The sequence below is a fragment of the Hydra viridissima genome, unplaced genomic scaffold (genome assembly GCF_058129835.1).
Source record: "Hydra viridissima isolate aposymbiotic clone 2 unplaced genomic scaffold, HvirCarnegie_v1 scaffold_10, whole genome shotgun sequence".
In the NCBI taxonomy this organism is placed as follows: domain Eukaryota; kingdom Metazoa; phylum Cnidaria; class Hydrozoa; order Anthoathecata; family Hydridae; genus Hydra; species Hydra viridissima.
This window is the reverse complement of record NW_028324309.1, coordinates 11161262-11167904: the sequence shown is the minus strand read 5'-3', so window position 1 is coordinate 11167904 and position 6643 is coordinate 11161262. Positions and strand designations below refer to the sequence as shown.

Here is a 6643-nt window from a genome sequence, read left to right as displayed (position 1 = left end):
AATTAACATCTATATACTTTTTTTTTTAAATATTTAGTTAAGAAAAGTTGTTAAACAAAATTTTTTGCTTGATTAAATTAACAAAATAGTTAAATAATTTTTTGAATAATTTAATTTACTTTTTGAATAATTTAAATTAATTTTTAAATAATTTAAATTAATGTTTGTGTAAAACTGTAAAAAATATATCTATAGGCCCAATAATTCCATGTTAATAGTGCACCTTTTTTATTTTCATGCATGCTTTTAATAGGCTGAGTGTACACAGTTAGATAATTGGAATCCAGAAAGTACCTTTACTGGAGAATCCTTATAAAGCATTAAACTTTCAGGTAAAACCCATTGTTCTTTGATGGGTAGCAGTGTTTTATGGCTGACCCTGTCATCATTCACTGCAAAATTTCTGATGGAAATTTTTTGACTTTTTTTTTATTTTAATGAATTTTTTTCTAAATATTGCTTGTAAAGTTGCACCAAATATAAGAGCTGTTACAAAGATGCAAAATTATTGAAAAATGGTGCTTGTATAAATTTAGAACACCACATATAAAAAGTTAAAATAACCTTTTAAGAGCAAATAACTTCTTTAAACTAATTGATGACACACAGATTAACTAAAACAGTCTGTATGATATTGCCATCTTCACAGTTTTAGTCAGATATATTCAATCTTGATTACATATCATAAAGTAGAGAAATTAACTCTGCAAAATAAGGAAAACATTGTGCTATACTTGCTCTATGTATTTCAGCTTTTTTAAATTATATAATTGTTAATTACTTCTTATCCTATCTCTTTTTTTGCTTGTTTACTCAGAAGTCAATACCAATGATCTTAATATTGGTATTAACTTGAGTGGTAACAATTAATTCTTTTTTCAACATTATACTGACCCCTAATATACACATATACACACATAGTATACACTAAAATATTTGTTAAAAAATTGCTTCATACCTTTTTAATTCAATTTTACTATTGATTACATCAGTTGACTAAAGACCTTATTCTTACAATATCTAGCTTTGATTAGAGTCAGAAAATACCAACTATTTCAAATACTGTTTATTAAAAGTAAAAAACTAAATTAAAAAAAATAAGGTACTGTGTTAAACATCACATTTATGTTGTCTTTCTGTATGCGTAAAATTTTATTAATTTGTTTTTATGAAGATTCCTACGGCAAATTTTTTTAGAAAACATGTAAAAAACACACGAAAATGGAAATTTTCGAAAAAAATCCTAGGAAAAGGTAAAAAATTCTCTGGGAGTTACAAAATTATGCCCAACTCCAAATGTATTTATATTCATACTAAACATTTAATATAAAGAAAAATTTTATAACCTAATTTAAATCTAAAATTCGTATTAGGTTTTAAAGTTGTAGTAACTTTGACCTAAACTAAAGAAAAGTTGTTGAAGTTTTTATTCACGTAAATACTGAGTAAAAGCATTTGCTCATTTTTAATCACCCGGCCTTTTAATATACCAGTTAAACAGTTTAAGGCTGAGAGACTGGGAGACCAATTTAAGAAATCTAGGAGACCGAGTATTCATATTCACATAGAAAACCAAAAAAGTATTCTCAACAAAAGAAGAATTAGTTTTGGTAAAATAATTTGCAAATGCTGCAAATATGCATTATGGGCTTACATTAAAGCAGACCAGAGCCAGCCCGTTTACCGAGATACGACGTCATCAATATTTTAACTTAATTTTATTTTGCGTTTATATGAACAAACGAGCTAGCCCGGATAGCGAGATCTCACTGTTTTTTGTCGAGATCTCGGCAAACGGGCTGGTTAATTTCTTATATAAATTTGTACGCATGCGTATAAACTCTTACATTTTTTAAATTTGAAAGCTTCCACGTAAAATAATAAGTTTAACAATAAAACTGACAACTTCCGTGTACTTAAAAATTTAGTTGTTTTTATTTTATAAATTACCAAAGATCCAGTATCTTTTAAGTAATATAAAGTCATAGCTACTTTTTTTTATTTGCTGATAGAGCTCTAGAGTTAGGCGGAAAAGGGTCAGGAGATAAATAAGGGCTTAACTCTGAAACCAAATTCATGAAAAGAAACCGTGAAAGGCTGAAATTTGTTTTTCGTACATCAACGGGAGCTGCACCAGTTATTATATTATGCCACCACAAATCAGTTCTGCCAGTTTTAAACCAGCAACAACGATTTTTTCTTTTAAGCCACCTCTCTCTTGCTTGTTTCATCTTTTGAAGTGATTGTGATCGTTTTCGTAAAAGAATAATATTTAAAAATTTATCAAACTTAAATTTGTAAAGCTTATATAACACAATTAGGCTTTTAAGAAGCATTAGTTGTGTTATAATACCAGTTAAACATATTGTTAAAATGCAATGTGTTTTTTTGTCGCTAGCCGCCATCTTTAAAGTTATTATTTTACCGATAAAGAGGCCAGCCTTGCTAGGAAAAGCCAGGCTGACCTCGATATCATTTTTTATTTTTTTGGCAAAAATTCATATAAACGCAATTTTAAGGCCCTGTTTATATGGAAAGCGGGCTGGTTCGGCAAACGAACTAGCCCTTGTCCATATAAACGGTCCTAAGTAGCTCGTTAAATAAGTAGACAAGAGAGCTATCTACGCATGCGTCATTTTACGGTTACTTATTTAACCCTTTAACTACCAAAAGCAGCCGAAAATAAAAAATTATTTATACCATTAAGTTTACCGGTTAAATCTTCCGTAAAATTAGTGTAGTTTTGTAGAAATTCTGTAAAATGTTTTGTTTACGAAAGGTGCATTGTTGTAAACCCTAATTCTTATTTATAACTTTTAATATTTTAATAACGATTATTAATAACTGAAATTTTAATGCGAAAACTTTTTTAAAATAGGCAGTTCAGTTTACGTAGTTAAAAAATATACTGTATTTAAAATTTTCTTTTTTTTAGCAAAATAACATGACTATTATTTTTATGTAAAAAAAGGTTGATGTCGCAAATATAATAAAATAAGAAAAAACATTTAGTATTTTTTTTATTAAAATAATATCATAAAGTTACATAGTTATATGGACTTAACTAGTTCATCTAAATAATAACAACTAACTTAAAATATTTTATTTCTTAAATTTTTTACAATTTAAAAACAGAACACAATTTTTACAGTTAATAGATATTTATTACCTCTTGCAAAGAGTAAACTTTTTTATTGAACGACATTTTTGAAAACGTATTAAAATAAAGCCGCAATATAAATCCAATATCATAAGAAAGTCAATGTAACGCTGCCGGAATATTCCGGCATGGTATTATTTTTATTTTCAAGCGCCGGAAATAGTCGGCACAATTTATTTAGCGGTAGTTAAAGGGTTAAGGGCAATGATATATTATATATATACTAGATGTCTAACTTGCGGGATTTTATTGGACGGAAAATGAAGCCGCTTTTTTTGTTTACAAATTTAATCCACCATTTTTTTTTAAATAAGGGCAAGAGCTATATCTGACGTGCGAAATAAAAGTAAAAATGAATGTTGAGAGCAAATAAATTTCTCAATAAATTAAAGATACTTCGAAAACTCGTTTTAGTAATGACTTAAATAAGTAAAAAATAATTGCTGAAAAGAACCGAGTGCTTTAATGTAGTAAACTTCTCACGTTTTAATGCGATTGTCCACTTTTTGCAAAGTTCTTAGTTAAGAACTGGAAATCTGTGAAAAAATGTCACTTTCTTTCATGTATCTTTTAGAATACGCAGCTCATGAATTCACTATATTAATGTTAACTTTTAAAATGTCATATAGGTAGATAAGCTTTTTGCCCGAATTAGAAATGGCTTCCACGGCTTCACTTTTCGGATTTAAGTTAGACATCTAGTATATATAATCTATCATTGTTTAAGGGCTATACGCGTTAGATAAGTTGTTCGTTATGTAAGTTGACAATATGAACTATGTGCGCATGCGTTGTATTAACGAACAAGCAGCCATTTTTCTTGTTACGTTTGGAAATGTTAAGCTGATATATAACTGATATAAATGTTACACAGATATGATAGATGTTGAAATTATACATACACAGATGTGTACATTAGGGTGGGTCAAACGCTCCTTATTTTCGAAAATCAAAAGGTACTGTTTTCTGTGTGCAGTGGGTGTACTCTGTGATAAATAAAAAATAAAATTTAACTCATTTACACAATTTTTAGATCCTGCTCAATGGGCTCAAAGATCTAATTTTTACCTCAAAAAATTATATTATAACCGGTTAAATAACTTTAAAAATGGATATCTTTGAGGCACTATTTTTTATCCGAATTTGTATTTTTAGGCCCAAACTTATTGTTATTGAATAAATTTTAGACTGCGCTCAAGCGTTTTGGACCCTGCGTTTTGACCCGGTTTCTTAAAAGTTTGACCGGTTTTTACAATACCTTCAACTTGCCGGTCTATTTATTTTATTAAGATCGCAAATATTTATTACTAAAGTAGAAAAATTTATTTTTTCGCATAAAAAAAAATCAAAAATAATTTTAATTTTTATTCTTTTCCTGTCTTATTTTTTATTTTAGCGGAAAAAATAATATATCTACATTAACACTAGAAACAAAAATGTAATGTAATATTCAAAATAAAATGGGAAAAGATACAAGATCGAAACATAAAGTTTTTTTGATCAATGATACCATTGAGATACTACCATCATCTCAATTGCCTACTGGAGAGCAAGTTCTACAATATTTACATGGCAAACTAATTAAAGCGAGAAAAGAAAAATTACAATATAAACTCAGTGATATAGTTTCTTGCAAATTTCTCCATGGGAGTTTTGATATTGGTTGCAATAACCCTGGAGGACGTAATTTTCTGAATGTTCCTTGTTCACAGACAATTTTCCACGTGGTGACTACAAGCATTTGGCAGAGCTTGTTCTGGTTTGGCTAGGCAGTGATAAATTAGCAAATTTTAAATTTTGTAAACCAATAGCTTTTCATCATGCAAGACTTTTATGAAAAGATATCTACTTCATGACAATAGAACTGCTTACATTTGATTTACAACAATTTGATATAATTAGCGCAGAAGAAATAGCAACAGTTCATCAAGTTGCTGAGTTTACTGGGTTTTTTCATGCAAGATGGTTTCTGAAAGCACCATTGGCAGCCTCTTCCTCGGGTGATTTAAGGCATGTCTCGTTTTTATGAGTGTTCGGTTACACCACTAAACATTTCTTATGAGCATAAGTTTTTTTAGCAAATAATTCACTAAAATGAACGTTACCAGGCAAAAGCTGTTAAAAGTTAAAATATTAATTTTTTACGAAGTTATGGGTTGTGACGGATTTGGTCTTTTCTGAAAAAGAAGAATATCTTTAAAAATAAACAAAATGATCTCTATGCACACCTTTTCCAGTAATGTTCAGTCTAGTACACTTCGATAATTGTTATTATCCACTTGTACAATTAGCGATTTGTGGTACGATTAGAAAATCCGACGTTTTTTATAACCTTCCGGCGTAGTCCCTTACACGACTAAAAGAAGCAATCATCGTAACGGCACTTAGAGCAATTAAGTCGGTGAGAGTAAACTAAGATTTTTTTTGTCGGGTGAAACCATGTGATCAAATTTACATTTTATTTGACATGAAACTTTAGATTTTTAAATATTTTGCAGCTGTTTCAAGCAAAACAAAAATCATTTTCTAGTTTGAAAGTTTTACATGAAGTTGTCTTGTTGCTATGTTTATCTTTTTGTTTTTAGTTTTTACTTGAAACTGAATTTAATGTTTCACTTAATCTTTTCTAATTTTTATGATTCATTTTCTGTGTAATATACTTGGTATATGTTGGAAGTACATACATGCATACATACATACATACATACATACATACATACATACATACATACATACATACATACATACATACATACATACATACATACATACATACATACATACATACATACATACATACATACATACATACATACATAAAAAAAAAAGTTTTGAAAGTATGAGGAAAAGTTGCTAAATCCAAATGATTTTCATCTATTATTTGTCTTCAGTCAACCTTGAGGTTTTAATTGGTGGTGGTCTAAATAAAACCTATACAAATATAAGAAAGAAATTTTTTAAATTTCTTCCTTGAATTCCATTAAATTTTTTTTTCATTAAATGATAACTACATTATAATGTGTATAAAATACAAAGTGCTGGATTATTATTGACAATTTTTTAATCCTTGTCTCTCATAGGACAATGAAAAATAAATATCAAGCACTCTTCAAAATGCAATATATGGGAATGAGATCATAGTGTTAAGCAGATTTTTTCATCGCAAAGGTAAGAAATGATAATATTAAGTACTAATTAGTCTTTTTTTAACAATAATTGATCACTTTAGATAATTGTGTTAAATCTCACAATAGGGTTTTGCTAAATTTCATTCTTTCATCCAGCTTCTCCATTGTTAATTTTTAGAAAATGCTTTGGAAAACTTTTGGAAGTTGACAAAGGCTGATATATCCAAGGTTATGTAAAGCACATGGTGGATCAGACTGATGGCAGGGCCATTAAACCTAATTTTAATGCAATTTAAAAGACAATCTTTAACTGTATTTTGTTTTAGAAAGAAAATATTTTACTACCTTATGTTTA

At 28.7% G+C, this 6643-nt stretch overlaps 1 long non-coding RNA gene across 1 annotated transcript; it reads left to right on the top strand.

Moving 5' to 3' along the window:
- Nucleotides 1-5655: 5655 nt before the first annotated feature.
- LOC149883115 (uncharacterized) lies at nucleotides 5656-6643 on the top strand. The gene is made up of 2 exons (XR_016444563.1): nucleotides 5656-6328; nucleotides 6467-6643. It is a non-coding gene; the product is annotated as an uncharacterized LOC149883115 (long non-coding RNA).